Source organism: Lepisosteus platostomus, chromosome 5 (assembly GCF_059453375.1).
Source record: "Lepisosteus platostomus isolate fLepPlt1 chromosome 5, fLepPlt1.hap1, whole genome shotgun sequence".
Lineage (NCBI taxonomy): Eukaryota > Metazoa > Chordata > Actinopteri > Semionotiformes > Lepisosteidae > Lepisosteus > Lepisosteus platostomus.
In genome coordinates, this window is record NC_142615.1 from 13,799,670 (window position 1) to 13,815,366 (window position 15,697).

The 15,697-nt window shown below is 48.9% G+C and overlaps 1 long non-coding RNA gene across 1 annotated transcript; it reads left to right on the plus strand.

The window, feature by feature from the left end:
• The first annotated feature begins 5,382 nt into the window (after positions 1-5,382).
• Positions 5,383-6,322, plus strand: LOC148663772 (uncharacterized). Its single transcript, XR_015936444.1, has 3 exons — positions 5,383-5,437; positions 5,762-5,820; positions 5,992-6,322. It is a non-coding gene; the product is annotated as an uncharacterized LOC148663772 (long non-coding RNA).
• Positions 6,323-15,697: the final 9,375 nt, after the last annotated feature.

Here is a 15,697-nt window from a genome sequence, read left to right on the forward strand (position 1 = left end):
TCCCGTCCTGACTGGAGGAGCTCACACAGCTGTGGCTGGAGAGAAGCCAGGGTATCGGCTTCAACCACAGGGCTGGGCGGCTTGTTCCCCACCCCCACCACCCTCTGTGTACAGTAGAGCCTCCTGTCCTGACTGGAGGAGCTCACCCAGCTGTGTCTGGAGAGGAGCCAGGGTATCAGCTTTGTTCCACACCCCCGCCACCCTCTGTGTACAGAAGAGCCTCCTGTCCTGACTGGAGGAGCTCACCCAGCTCTGTCTGGACAGGAGCCAGGGTATCAGCTTTGTTCCACACCCCCGCCCCCCTCTGTGTACAGAAGAGACTCCTGTCCTGACTGGAGGAGCTCACCCAGCTGTGTCTGGAGAGAAGCCAGGGTATCGCCTTCAACCACAGGGCTGGGCAGCTTGTTCCCCACCCCCACCACTCTCTGTGTAGAGGTGCACCTCCTCTCAATATCTTTTAACAGCACGATCACACCCATAAGAGTTGAGTAACGGTAAAAAAAACAACTTATTTCTCGCCAGCGGCACTTTTGACTGACTTACCGATTTCACGGGGATTCTGAAGAGCGATTCTGAAGCTGAAACTAACGATCTAAGTCGAAGTAACTTTATTGGAAGAAACACGTGTTTAGAAAAGACTATATAGCGCTTTCCTCCTCTTTTCTCTTCACTCCTCTGAGCTCACGGGGCTCCGGCGCCGCCCCGCGCTAGAATCCGCCGCTCTGTGACGTCAGGCGGCTCATTGTGACGCCCCCGTGACGTCGCCCCTAACGCGCTCACGGCTCGGCCGCGAAACAAAAATGGCCGACATTTTTCACGGTTGCTGTTTTTTTTTGGGTGGACATTTTATTTTTCCAACTCTCGGCGGCCAGCCGGGTGTCCCTTCACGACCCCGGTAGTCGCCACCTCGGACAGGCAGGGGAAACGGGTCCAGCTGTTTCCGGCCCAAGGGTTACAAAAGCTGCACTTGAATTTAAAGACAAAATCACGTCGAGGGCGCATTCAGCACCCCCACGTCCAACACGGGTTTCCGTGGGGTTTGGTTCAGTGAAATTAGACCCCCCCCCCCCAAATCAAAGAAAGACCAACCTCCACCCCCGTCTAGCGCCCAAGGGCGGAAATTTCGGGCCACGCCACTTCCAAAAAACACGGGTACCCCCCTGTCCTGCGGGGAAAAGAAACGCCATTTTCTTTTCCGAGCGCTGCGTGGGACCTCACGACCCCCCCCCCCCAAAAAAAAAAAAACGGGCTTCGCAGACGAGGAAGACCAGGCACGTCGAGCTCTCTACAACACCACCCGGTTGTTTCTGTTTCAGACCGTGGGAAAAAAATAAATAAAATTTCGCCCCTCACCGACCGCTGCGCAAAAAAACACAACTTCACGCTACAGAAACGGCCTGTGTGAGGGGGGGCACGGGAAAAAAATAAAATCTGCGTGTTTTCGGCAGAGTAAGCTCAGCGGGGAAACTCCCTGAATCTCGGGGTTGCTTCTTGAACCCCGAAAACGACCTTTTTTCTCTCTCTCGTTTTCTTGGTGTCTGGGACGTTCACGAACTCCACCGCGTCGGTGCGATTCCCAGCGAGACTTGAACATAACCCCCCCCCCAGTGGGGCCACAGCGCCCCCGTGTGGCCAAGAGGACTACCAGCCGCAGGGCTGAGCTTTTACTGCCGTGTCCCGCTTTCACTCTGGCGATGAAGGAGGGAATCAAGGAGGAGAATTAATATTGTGATCCACCAGTCTATCACAGGACACACACACACCCTGGACAGGACACCAGTCCTTCACAGGATACCAGTCCATCACAGCCAGTGTCTCATGGGTGTCCAGGCTGGGTACCATCTGTCCATCACAGGACACACAGACACACACACTCACACACCCTGGACAGGACACCAGTCCATCACAGGACACACACACATATTATATTTCGCGAGGTATAATACGGGGGGAAAAAGAACATTTATATTTATCAACCTACTAGTAATACTGGGTGGATGTCACGTTCCCCAAAGTTCAGTGCCTCTCTCTAATAAAGTAGAAATGCGACATTAAACTCCATTCGAAACGGGAGAAATCACCAGGACACGATACACCTTGCTCCGGACGATGGGAGAAGACCTGTACCTTCACGAGTCCGGGTTGTGAAAACTTCTTCTGGCAGTTCAAAACGTTTCGAAGAGACTACAGCGCTACCCTGTGTTCCATTTCTATCGTGTATTATTATACAGTCATAAGTATCTGTACTGATCACAGAGTCCCCCTCTCACTGCCAGGACAGGAGCCCAGTGCAGCACGAATAATAATAATAATTAATAAGTCTGGACCCTCCCCTCAGAGCTCTTCCCAGGTCAGGGTGATCCCCTCCAGCCCCCACAGTGTGCAGCCCCCACCTGGATGATGCTCCAGTCCGCTCAGCACACAGCAGCTCTCATTGGGGAGGAGAGCAGAGGGATGGAGCCAGTTCAGAGAGGGGGGGTGATAAGGAGGCCATGATGGGTCAAGACCAGGGGGGGAATCAGGCCAGGACACTGGGGTAACACCCCTACTCTTCTCCAGAGACACCCCGGGATTGTAAATGAACACAGAGAGTCAGGACCTCGGTTTGACGTCTCATCCGAAGGACAGCGCCTGTTTACAGTCCAGTGTCCCCGTCACTATACTGGGGCATCAGGACCCACACAGACCGCAGGGTGAGAGCGCCCCCTGCTGGCCCTACTAACACCTCTCCCAGCAGCAACCTCAGTTTTTCCCAGGAGTCTCCCCTCCAGGTACTGACCAGGCTCCCACCTGCTGGGCTCCAGTGGGGAGGGGGCTGCCAGCTGGGAGCTGCAGGGTGAGATGGCTGCTGGGCAAACGAGGGCTAAAGAGCTTCCTAGGACACCCTGGACTTCGTGGTCGACTTTCTTCTCTTCAGACGGCGGTGGCTTGAAATCTGTCTCGTTTCAAGGAGTATTGGACACGATGCCCCCCCCTGCTATATCCCCGCCAACTGGTGGTACGCCGACGACGAGGGCTCTCGGCCTCAATCCATCAACCACAAACTCTCCGGGATGAAAGAGAAGGACAGACTCTGTTCGTTCGTTTCAGGGAGGGGGAGGGAAAAAACCAAAAGCTAAACAGATTTTTTTTAAAACCATTTTAATGATGCTTAACAAAAGAACAAAAATTACAATACAGATTAAGTCCAGTCTGGGGACCCTCAGCTTAGGTCCAGTCCAGTCTAGGGCCCCTCAGCTTCGGTCCAGCACAGTCTGGGGCCCCTCAGCTTCGGACCAGCACAGTCTGGGGCCCCTCAGCTCCGGTCCAGTCTAGTCCAGTCCAGATCTTAGCAGGCACAGAACCAGGAAAGGAACCTGGAAAGAATATTGTAATTGCAGGTGTGAGAGACACAGACACAGACGTCACCATGACATCAAACAGCAAGAGGAGACTCCTCCTTGAATCACAGACACGACCGGGTGGCGCCCCCCTGTCTGCTCACCTGCACCTCCTCTTCCTCTTCTTGTCCTTCCCAGCAGCCTGCTCCTCCTCTCCCTCGCTCTTCCTCTCCTGAGATACGGTCTCCGCCACTTCCATTGGCTCGTCCTGATCTTCTGTCTCCACCGACATGCAGCTCAGGGACTTCAAAAAGATGCACCAGCGCTTCTGAAGCAGAGACAGGAGAGTCACGTTAAGAGTCGGACTGGACACTCCAGGACATGAACACTGCACTGAGAGAGAGAGGGGTTCATACAGACACATGACTTGACACTCCAATACATGAACACTGCACTGAGAGAGAGAGGGGTTCATACAGACACCCTGACTGGACACTCCAGGACATGAACACTGCACTGAGAGAGAGAGGGGTTCATACACACACACTGACTGGACACTCCAGTACATGAACACTGCACTGAGAGAGAGAGGGGTTCATACAGACACACTGACTGGACACTGGACAGGAGTAAAGAGAGGATCAGAGCATTACCCACCTTCTTTTTCTTCTGTCTCACAGGAGGTGGTGATTGGACCTCCTCCAGCTGGAGTCCTTGGAGGGAGAGAGGGGGCAGGAGAGGGACAGCACAGGGAGAGAAAGAGAGAGACAGGTGAGTCAAGTGTCCCAAGAGCACAGAGACTCTGCTGAGATCACACTCGCAGTGAGTGAGCCTGGGTGTAGCCCACTAATACTGACCCACTGGACACCACAGGACAGAGAGGAGGAGGAGGAGAGAGACACACTGCCTGGACACCACAGGACAGAGAGGAGGAGGAGAGAGACACACTGAGGACAGAGAGGAGGAGGAGAGAGACACTGACAGACAGGGCTGAAAGAGAGAGAAACACTGAGACCCAGGGACAGACAAGACGGCGAAACTCCACCACAGACAGGACAGGAGGCAGGGTGGGACCAGCACTGACCTCCTTCCTCTCTCCTGCCGAAGGAGCTGTCTCCACCTCCTCTTCCTCCTGCAAGTCAAGAGACGGGCTGAGAGAGAGACGGGCTGGTGGGACATCGGCGATACAGAGCTGAAGGCAGAGAGCCGGGGAGACAGGCCCAGCTGGGACAACGCAGGACAGACAGAGAGACAGACAGAAAGGAAGGAGAGAGAGAGACAAAGATGAAGGCACAGAAAGACAGCAGGCAAAGAGAAAGATTGAGATTGAGGGACAAACAAACCGAGAGAGAGAGAGGAAGGAGAGAGAGAGACAGAGATCGAGGGACAGACAGACTGACAGACAGGGCTGAAAGAGAGAGACAGAGAGGCAGGGACAGACAGACAGCAGGACGAGAGAGAGACAGAGATCGAGGGACAATAATTTGGTTTCGAAATTTATTCTGAAAATATACAATCATTCACTCCTGAAAAATATTGAGTTCAAATTATACATTATGTACAATATTATAATCAACATATGGCTAATCATCAAAAATAAAAAAACTGTACTGGGGGACACAGCTGGCTGTGCTGTTCTGGACAGAACACACTGAGGTCCAGTTTCCACCTCCTGCAGGATCAAACAGCACCCCCACTGGCTCTCCAGTGAACAGAGGGACAGACAGAGAGGCTCCAGGCTGCAGGGTGACAGTGTCTCTGTGAGCTGAAAGACAATCAGGACAGAGGATGATAGAAGAACACACTCTGTCAAGAATATAGAGCCCTCTAGTGACCCTACTGTAGACCTGCTCACCGCCCACAGTGACGATCACACTGTGTAGTTGCCCTGATCAGCTGGAGTGAGGGAGCGGAGTGTCAGAGAGCTGTTCTGCACTGACACTCACTGTTCGTACCTGGGGCCAGGGAGCCCTGCGTTGCTCAGTAAGACTATACAAGACTGGACAGATCCTGCAGGATCAAACAGCACCTCCACTGGACCAGCAGTGTGGAGGGGGAGAGACAGAGAGGCACCAGGCTGCAGGCTGTGGACTTCTGAGTGAGCTGAAAAGGGACAGGTAGAAACATGTTGAATATTTAGTTTTACAACAATACCTTGAGTTTGGACTGCGATCAGCTTCATTTTGTATTTCAGCTGTGAAAATGCAATTTCAAAAATGCACGCCCCAGTCATGTTAGGTTCAAGTTACAGTTGCATCACAACTCAATACATTTGCAATTCACTTCAAATGTTGTTTTTGTTTGATCCAGTCTGTCCTCACCTAAAGGAGATATGGACTCAGTCTTTGGAATTTGTATATATATATATTTCAGTGATCCCTCAGCCATTCCTTCTGTTTTGTAATTCAATTTCTCTTTTAAAATTCCTTCCCCACTTCTAGGACCTGCAGTTGCTGAACTCCACAATGGCTTCTATTGGAAAGTCTGTGACTGAGACCAAGTAAGTGTTCACTTTTTTATGAAACCATTATTTATTTTGGAGCAATGAGCAATTCTTATATAAATACAATAAAATCATTATGCTCAAACTATGAGAGAGAAAATTAAGGATAATTTAAGAAATCAGTCTTAGCTTGTTTCTATACACAGATGGTATTATTTATTTTCAAAGGAAACCCACGAGGATTCCCCTGGTGTGCAAGATGTGCCTGAATACTTTTGATCAGCTTCCTGCTCACTTGAAGAGGGCATGTATGAAGCACGCCACGGCAGAAGAGATCAGGATGGCCTCTCAACAGGCGAGGAAGGACATGATAAATCACCTGAAGAACATCGTGGATTACAACAGAATAGAGATCGTGTCTGGCGAGGCAAAAAGGGCAGTGGTTGTAAGACTGCTGGAGTCCTTGGCATTAGGGACTAAATATACTAAACGCATGATGCTAAAATGTTATTTTCACATATATTAATGTAATAAATGATTGCTTATGCTTTATGCACTACTTCACTGCTTCACTGCTCTATGCTGTCTGGAAATAAATCCTCAGACTGCTTACTGCCCTGGGCATGTACCAATAAATCCGAATGCACATCTGAATCCCAAACAGAATCTCTAGTAAAATACGATAATTTGTGAAACAGGCAAATGACTGTCTCAGGGGCCCATTCCTCATTCTCAAGACACATGTATGTAGTACGTACACCATGCATTGAGCAATAGGGACTGAAGACACCACAGGTAAGGTTAGAAGTCATTCTGAGGTGCCACATGTGAGGGATACAGCTAGGCATCTGAAATGCAGGGTTTGAGAGCCTTCAGGAGCACTGCATCCTTTGAGACAGACCCGTGCGTGTTAAACAAATGATAATTTCTTTCAGCATTAGGGACTAAATATACTAAACGTATGATGCTAAAATCCTGAAAAAAGGATGTGCTCCATCTCGTCAGTAGATTGGATTCCAAAACTGATTTGGGTCAAAATACATTACCTTTGAAGATAAGGTACAGTCTACTGTAGGGAACCATCAACGTAGAAAGCATTGGCCTTCCCTGGGGGGCAGGTAGGTGCAAAAGATAAACCTTTATCCTATCTTTATCCTAAGATACGTGGCCAAGCTCATCATGTTGCCATAGTAGACAAAGTTCTATAAAATGTTAAATAACTTTAAAAAAAAGCATTTTGGTCTTTCAGTACTGTACAAGGTGAATTAAACTGTCCCTGGTAATGCAAAGTAATTAGAAGCATCCCAGAAACTTTATCTCTAGAAATATTAGCTGTTTTATATCATGTAATTTAGTGTGATGTTGTCAGAATTCAAGGACATTATCACACACAGAAATTGGTTCAGTTAAATCTAAAAAACACAGCTAAACATGGGTTTAAATGTAAAATAGAAGTCTTACCTCTTGTCAAAAGATTTAATTCAAGAAGTGAACCTCAGATCCTTCTTTGAAAAAAGTAAGTTCAAATGAAAATGATTGTTAAAAACTGGGCTTTCAATAAATGACAAATTTAATCTAATACTGCTCTGATCATGGTAGCAGGAAGGTGTGAAAATTACTCTGTACCTAGGAGTATTTTGATCCCGAGTTCTGAATCCCAAACAGAATCTCTAGTAAAATAGGAGGCACTGGACTATAAATACCCATCCATGTTATAACACACTCACCAAGGGTTTTTTAGTTTAACTCTGAGCTTTGAGAGATTTAATACCTATGGTACCCATATTCATCCTTTATTTAAGGGAAGTACACATCCTAGACACACAGGAAACCCTCTTGCCCCAAGGGAAGACCGATACTTTGGATGGTAATGATTGAACCTGGCTTACAACAGACATCTTTTGAAATGGTAATTCTTTCAGGTGGCTTGGCAAACTTCCTGCCCCAGATAAGACAGGTACTTTGGATGTTAATGCTTGAGACTAGACATCTTTGGAAATGGTAATTCTTTGCGAGGGCTTTGGAAACTCTATTTCTTTGAATGCACCTGCACTGTTGAATATACTTTAAACCCATGCTTAGCCATGTTTTTAAAATTAAATTATAACGATTTCTGTGTTTGATAATGGTAGCAAAGGCTTACTGGATACGAGTGTCAAGTGTCGACACGAGTGTGAGCAGCGTCGATTCGAGTGTGAACGGTGTCAACACGAGTCCTGTTGTTCAGTACAGTGTCAATACGAGTGTGAACAGTGAGTCCTGTTGGTCAGTACAGTGTCAATACGAGTGTGAACAGTGTCGACACGAGTGTGAACAGTGAGTCCCGTTGATCAAAAAAGTATCAATATAAGTGTGAACGGTGAGTCCTGTTGTTCAGTATAGTGTCAATACGAGTGTGATAAGTGTCGACATGAGTGTGAACACTGAGTCCTGTTGATCAAAAAAGTATTAATAGATGTGTGAACGGTGAGTCCTGTTGTTCAGTATAGTGTCAATACGAGTGTGAACAGCGAGTCCTGTTGTTCAGTACAGTGTCAATATGAGTGTGAACAGTGAGTCCTGTTGTTCAGTACAGTGTCAATACGAGTGTGAACAGTGAGTCCGGTTCTGTACAGTGTCAATACGAGTGTGAACAGTGAGTCCGGTTCTGTACAGTGTTAACTCATTGAATTCCCTCTTGCTCTGCACAGTGTTACAGGTGAGAACACGTGTTTTATTCTTTGCAGAATTAACACAGATACTGCTGTTGAATACTCCACAGTCAACAAACCCCGAGCCGCACAAAGTGAGGATCTTTTACTTCTATCTATTAAACTAGCAGAAATAAAACATAATGATAACTTCTTGCTGCTCTGTCCAGTTTTAACACAAGTGTGAACATTTGTAATAATAGTGAGTCCTGCTGTTGTGTATAGCGTGAATACATGCGTGAACAGTGAATCCTGTCGTCTGTACAGTGTCAATACGCGTGTGAACAGTGAGTCCTGTTGTTCAGTATGGTGTTAATGTAAGTCTTATCCTGTATAGTATAAGTTAACATAAGTATTGACCCGTATCCTGTTCTCTACAGACATCACACTACCCAACAGTGATGTGGAGTACGCCACCGTTAACAAACCGAGAGCAGCACAAAGTGAGGACTTTTTTAACTCTTTACCACAGTATAAAACCCACAGGAGTAATGAGAATGACACTGAAAACAACAACACTGATAGTGAACAAGAGATTTTGAACAATACACATTCTAGTCAGATTTAAATACCCACAGACCTGACCGTTGGAAGTAGTAAAAAAATGCAAATTATTTTTTTTCTGCGTGCAGGTTTTCTAAGAACTGAAGAAAGGTTAAAAACGAGAGAACGCCATTCGGTTTTTCAAGCCTGTCTGGTAGTTAGTGATTAATTGGACCCATGATTTAATCCATCTGTATCTGGAGAGAAGCCAGGGTATCGGCATCAACAACAAGGCTGGGCAGCTTGTTCCCCACCCGCCTCTGTGTAAAGACGCGTCACCCATTCTTGGTTTTATTTTCACCTTTCACTTTACGTGAAGAATTCCAAAAGGTGCACAAATGCTCTGGAGCTATTCTGTGGTTCAGCGATGTCTCTGGAGCCTTTTGTCACAGTGTGCGACTTCCCTGTGTGTCTCCCCGAACACAGGGTCTGACTGAAGGGGCACTGACCTGCAGGAATGGGAGGAGACCGAGCTGGGACGGTTCTGCCACGTCAGCGAAACTCTGGACCCCGACTTCATCTGCCAAAGAAACAGCAGCGTCAATTAACTCAGCCAGCGAGTTCAACTGTCGCCTCCCTTTTCTCCATCTCTGTGTGTCCCATCACTTCATAACCCGTCTCCTATCAATCCTACTGTGTTTCATTTACTCTTCCTCACTCTGTCTCCTGTCCGGTTGTCTGCACTTAAAACTGAGGTATTTCCTGTGATCTCCTCTCTCTCGCTGTGTCTCCTGTCCTGTGGGTTTGTTACTGAGGGATTCTCTGTGATCTCCTCTCTCTCGCTGTGTCTCCTGTCCTGTGGGTTTGTTACTGAGGGATTCTCTGTGATCTCCTCTCTCTCGCTGTGTCTCCTGTCCTGTGTGTTTGTTACTGAGGGATTCTCTGTGATCTCCTCTCTCTCTCACTGTGTCTCCTGTCCTGTGTGTAAGTATGTTTGTTACTGAGGTATTTCCTGTGATCTCCTCTCTCTCACTGTGTCTCCTATTCTTCAGTGTTTTAATCCTCTTAAATAATTTAGCTCATTCCTCTCTCACTCACTGCGACTCCTATCCATTCTGTGTTCAGTTCCTCTGACTTGCCTCTTGCATCAGCGCTAGCAATATCATGCATCTATTTAATTTAAAATTATTGATCTGTCACCTTGATAGTTCGATCTCTGCTACAGTTAGCATAGATGGCACAATTAAAAGGACGATGAGCTCAACATCTGTGCGCGTCTAATTAACTGAACCGTACAGAACATCCTGCCTCAGCTAGTCACTCGCTGGCGGGGTCGCCCATCGGCGAGACCACGTCTCCAGGAAATTCTGCGGACTGGACACTGCGGGAGGGTGGGGCTGTGTTTCCGCATGAACGCCGGAAATCACTCAGGATCTCCAGAGAGACTCCTGTAGCCTTACAGCATCACAGTCACAGGCCTCAGCATTGCAACTGTATAATATCAAACGCCCAGACACCCTGAGGTGAGGCCGACCAGTCTGAAGTATTACCTGTAAACACCAGGCACACTGGAACCTGACTTCATCGTCCACTTAGCGCAGAGGTGGGGCGGACAGTCAGTTTTCTGGGGAGAAAAAAAACAACACCAGGAATTTAGCATACTGAAAGGATCATGGAGTGATGATCTGGCTGAACCCGCTTGGCTGAGGGCTCCTGGCCAGAGGACGAGGAGGCTGGGACCCCCCCTGCACAGCAAGGAGGAGTGACCAGGGGGGGCAGCTACACAGGTGGAGACGGGGTGAGAGAGGGACGCGAGGGTGAGAGGGGGATCACGTGCAGTATTGACAGTGTTTCAGGAGAGGAGTCAGGAGTGATTGCTAAAATATCGACAGCCGAGTCTGACCGAACTAGGGTGTGGCCATCCCTCTCGAACTTTCATCACAAACTCCTGTCTTCCTGCGGTGTCTCTGAGGAAGCTACCATTTTTCACTGGCTAATAAGAGGTGGAAGAGGTGTTAGTGGGACAGCAGGGGGGCGCTCACCCTGCGGTCTGATACCCCAGTATAGTGACGGGGGACACTATACTGTAAAGAGGCGCCGTCCTTCGGATGAGACGTAAAACCGAGGTCCTGACTCTCTGTGGTCATTAAAAATCCCAGGGCGTCTCGCGAAAAGAGTAGGGGTGTAACCCAGGCGTCCTGGCCAAATTTCCCATTGGCCCTTACCAATCATGGCCTCCTAATAACCCCCCTCTCTGAACTGGCTTCATCCCTCTGCTCTCCTCCCCACTGAGAGCTGCTGTGTGGGGAGCGTTCTGGCGCACTATGGCTGCCGTTGCATCATCCAGGTGGGGGCTGTACATTGGTGGCGGTAGTGGGATTCCCCATTCCCTGTGCAGCGCTTTGAGTGGAGTGTCCAGAAAAGCGCTATATAAGTGTAAGCAATTATTAGTAAGGCCCCTCAGTAGTTGAGATCTCTGTTATACCCATCTAGAAACATGCAATCAGCATGTTATTGATGAAGCAATAGTCACAACATTATTCCACACCTCTAACCCTGCACTAGGGGGCATGCTTCAGGCTCGGGCCAGAGTGAGAGGTGGGTTATGATGACAGTCATGCTTTCTACACCTTATACTGAGCTCAGAAATGGACCGAGCGGACATCTCACGAGCAGATCCCTCCGCGTATAAAAAGGCAACTTGTCTCGGCAAAAATACCACGGATTCACATCCGAAACATGATAAAAAGGCAAAAACACCACACTTGGAATGCAAACGTACCCTAAAAAGGAAACACTGTTTTAAAACCAACTTGAAAGAGAAACCTTTTTATGGACACATCGCATCTATTACACATGTATAACTAAATATAAAGATAAAACTTAATATAAGAAGTCATGACATATCACACATGACGAAGTCTGGTCCAGAATAAACAGTTTACACTGACCCACCTTTATTTACCCTGGTCACTCACTTCTATTAACTGTTTTAATAAGGGTAAAAAATGAATATTTGTTTCAATTTGGGATCTACATCTGGGAGCCCTGAAATGTTGGGCTCCCAGATGTAGATCTGGGAGGGGAGAAGCTGATATTCAGACGTGAGAATATATTTAAAAAAAGGATCTGGTGTTGTTTTTCACCTGTCTAATCAAAGCTTGTTCAAAAATGATCTGATTATAGGACACACGAGTTTATAATCATACTCATTCCACTTTTTAACCCCGTATATATGCACAATATGAAACGTATATACACTAAATCTCACGTGTGACTCCCATAATATACATTTCTTTACGAAAATTAGGAACACTTATTACAATTATCAACCCCCCATGACGAGGCAATATTTCATACCTTTGTTTCTTTGTGGGTTCAAAGTTCTGTCCTGTCGTTTCACACGTAATGTTTTGGTAGTTATCTCAATTTTCCTTTGCAATTATCTCCAAGATCATCATCAACTTTTTGTAAAACGCTATGCACAACTGATATTTAAAGAAAGTCCTGTACCAACGTCTTCGTAGGGAAAGACAACTTTTTTTTCCTTACGTCAGTCGCTACACGGTTACTCTTAAAATCCATTCATCGCCTTTAAAAAAAAGTTTCGTTTTTTATTGTGGTTCACTGACATTTCTGTCACAATTCTGAGGGACCCCAAATAAAATTCACTTGCCGGTATAAAGACGCCGGCGAGGTTAAGACAGGTATCGAGCCACCTGCGTATCTAACGGACGTTTAAAATAAAAAAAAATGGCGTGTGATGTTGCGAAGGGCTACTGTTTTTTTAAAGTTTGTCGATTGTAAGGGACGTGGGCCGCGACAGAAATACTGGTCGGGGTGGGAAAAGATTTATTGATGGTTTATTGTACCGCAACGGTCACAATTGACTCACCAGCAAAGATGGCGCCGAGGCCACATCGACTCCCTCCCGCCCTGCCTCGCACCGAAGCTCGAGCTGCGGAGCGCGACGCCGAACCGCCGGTCCGCGGGCGCGGGCGCCGGACATAGACGTCATAACCCCTTCCGAGGCGCAGGAATTATAGATCACTGTAGTTTCTTCAAGACCCGGGTTAGGGACAGTGTGCCCTCAGTGAGAGTCTTCTGAGGAAGCCAGTGTCTCATGGGTGTCCAGGCTGGGTACCATCTGTCCATCACAGGACACACAGACACACACACTCACACATCCTGGACAGGACACCAGTCCATCACAGGACACACACACACTCACACACCCTGGACAGGACACCAGTCACTCACAGGACACACACACAACCTGGATAGGACACCAGTCCCTCACAGGACACACAGACACACACACTCACACACCCTGGACAGGAATCCAGTCCATCACATGACACACACACACTCACTCACACACCCTGGACAGGACAGCAGTCCATCACAGGACACACACACACCAGGGCCAGTTTTCCCAGAAGCCAATTAGCCCAAAAGCCTGTCTTTGGACCCGGAGAACACAGGGAGAACATGCAGACTCCACACAGACAGTCCCCCCCCCCCGGGTCCAGACCCGAGCCCGGAGCCCCCCCGCGCTGAACCCCTCCGTACAGAAGGCCGCACACAGCTCCGTTGTTCCCGATTCCCGAGGTGATCTGTTAAAAGAAGCCGGTGTGTTGCCTCCAGGTGAGGCCCGCAGCCCGACGCCGGTGGTGGCAGTGGTGGCGGCGGCAGAGAACGTGGCGCCGGTGCCGACGACGAGCGGGGCGCCCCCCCCCCCCCGAAAGCACCTCGACGTCGGGGGCCGCGGCCCGCCCCGGCGACAGCGCCCCCCGATCCGGCAGGCGGCCGGTCTCCCGCAGGGAGAAGACGATGAAGCAGCTGGGGAAAGTGTCTTCTGTCCGAGGTAGGAGCAGCAGGGCTGGGCGTTTTGTTGGAGCGAAGTCCCCCTCCAGATAACCCATGAACCCCGTCTCTACTGTCACTCCAGTCAGGACAGGAGGCTCTTCTGTACACAGAAGGGGGTGGGGGTGGGGAACAAGCTGCCCAGCCCTGTGGTTGAAGCCGATACCCCGGCTTCTCTCCAGGCACAGCTGGGTGAGCTCCTCCAGTCAGGACAGGGGGCTCTACTGTACACAGAGGGTGGCAGGGGTGTGGAACAACTCCTTTGTTCGGTGCCTTGGGGCATTCTTGTTGTGAAAGGCGCTATATAAAAAAACTGAATTGAAATTGAATCTTACAGGTTTGGGTTTTTCGGAGATCTTGTCAGAGATCTTGTCTGACGTGCCCGTTTCAAAAACGTAACGACACTCCTCACGCCCGAGCGCCGCCGGTCTGTGACGTAACGTATCCTTACACAACCATGACGGTTTCATCATGGACAGCACGAAAGCCCGAAAAGTGGTTGACGTTTTAATTTGGCAACGCCACGATGGATCCCAGTTTTTTTTTTATTTTGGAGGCCAAAGAGGACAAAAAAGGAAACGTCCGGAGGTGGATCGATGGTCATCTCTGCAGTTGTTCTGATGTTCTGGAAAAAAACAAACAAAAAAAAAAACGGCTCGCTTGCCCGGTCGTGTAGTGTTTCCACACCCCACGCAAATCAGCTTCTCTTCGCTCCCGGGGGCTCGTCGCCCGCCGCACCCCTCTCACGTGATAGGGGCTTCCCCCGGCTGTGACGTACTTACCCTACCCCCTTCGGCCAACGTCATACCGAAGGTCGCGCTTCGGGCCGCGGCGATGTTGACGGACTGTCTTGTAGCGTGAGAAGGGTTTAAATTTCGACTTAAGGAGTTGGCCGTCGTTATATTTCACGAGGTATAATACGGGGGGAAAAAGAACATTTATATGTATCAACCTACTAGTAATACTGGGTGGATGTCACGTTCCCCAAAGTTCAGTGCCTCTCTCTAATAAAGTAGAAACGCGACATTAAACTCCGTTCGAAACGGGAGAAATCACCAGGACAAGATACAACTGACGTCCGGAACAGAAAAAAAGAACTCCTATTCCCATTTGTAATGACCCCGTCGTGTTTTTCCCGGTGTACGCTTCTCTTTCGGAGACCGTTTCTCTCTGGTGTTGTTTTGCTGTTGGAATAAATGCCGAGGTGACCCTTCTGTGTGGAGTCTGCGTGTTCTCTCCAGCGGGTCGTTTCCTCCACCACAGGGGCTGGTCGAACCGGGGTCTCCCAATCGTCACAGAAGTGTGTGTCGTTTTGGGTGGTGGTGGGGGGTGCATCGGGGATACTGCGCCCCGAGGGGGTGGCCTCTCACCTTGCTCCGGACGATGGGAGAAGACCTGTACCTTCACGAGTCCGGGTTGTGAAAACTTCTTCTGACAGTTCAAAACGTTTCGAAGAGACTACAGCGCTACCCTGTTTTCCATTTCTATTGTGTATTATTATACAGTCATAAGTATCTGTACTGCTCACAGAGTCCCCCTCTCACTGCCAGGACTGAAGCCCAGTGCAGCACGAATAATAATAATAATTAATAAGTCTGGACCCTCCCCTCAGAGCTCCTCCCAGGTCAGGGGGATCCCCTCCAGCCCCCCCAGTGTGCAGCCCACCTGGATGATGCTCCAGTCCGCTCAGCACACAGCAGCTCTCAGTGGGGAGGAGAGCAGAGGGATGGAGCCAGTTCAGAGACGGGGGTGATAAGGAGGCCATGATGGGTAAAGACCAGGGGGGGAATCAGGCCAGGACACTGGGGTAACACCCCTACTCTTCTCCAGAAACACCCCGGGATTCTTAATGACCACAGAGAGTTAGGACCTCGGTTTGACGTCTCATCTGAAGG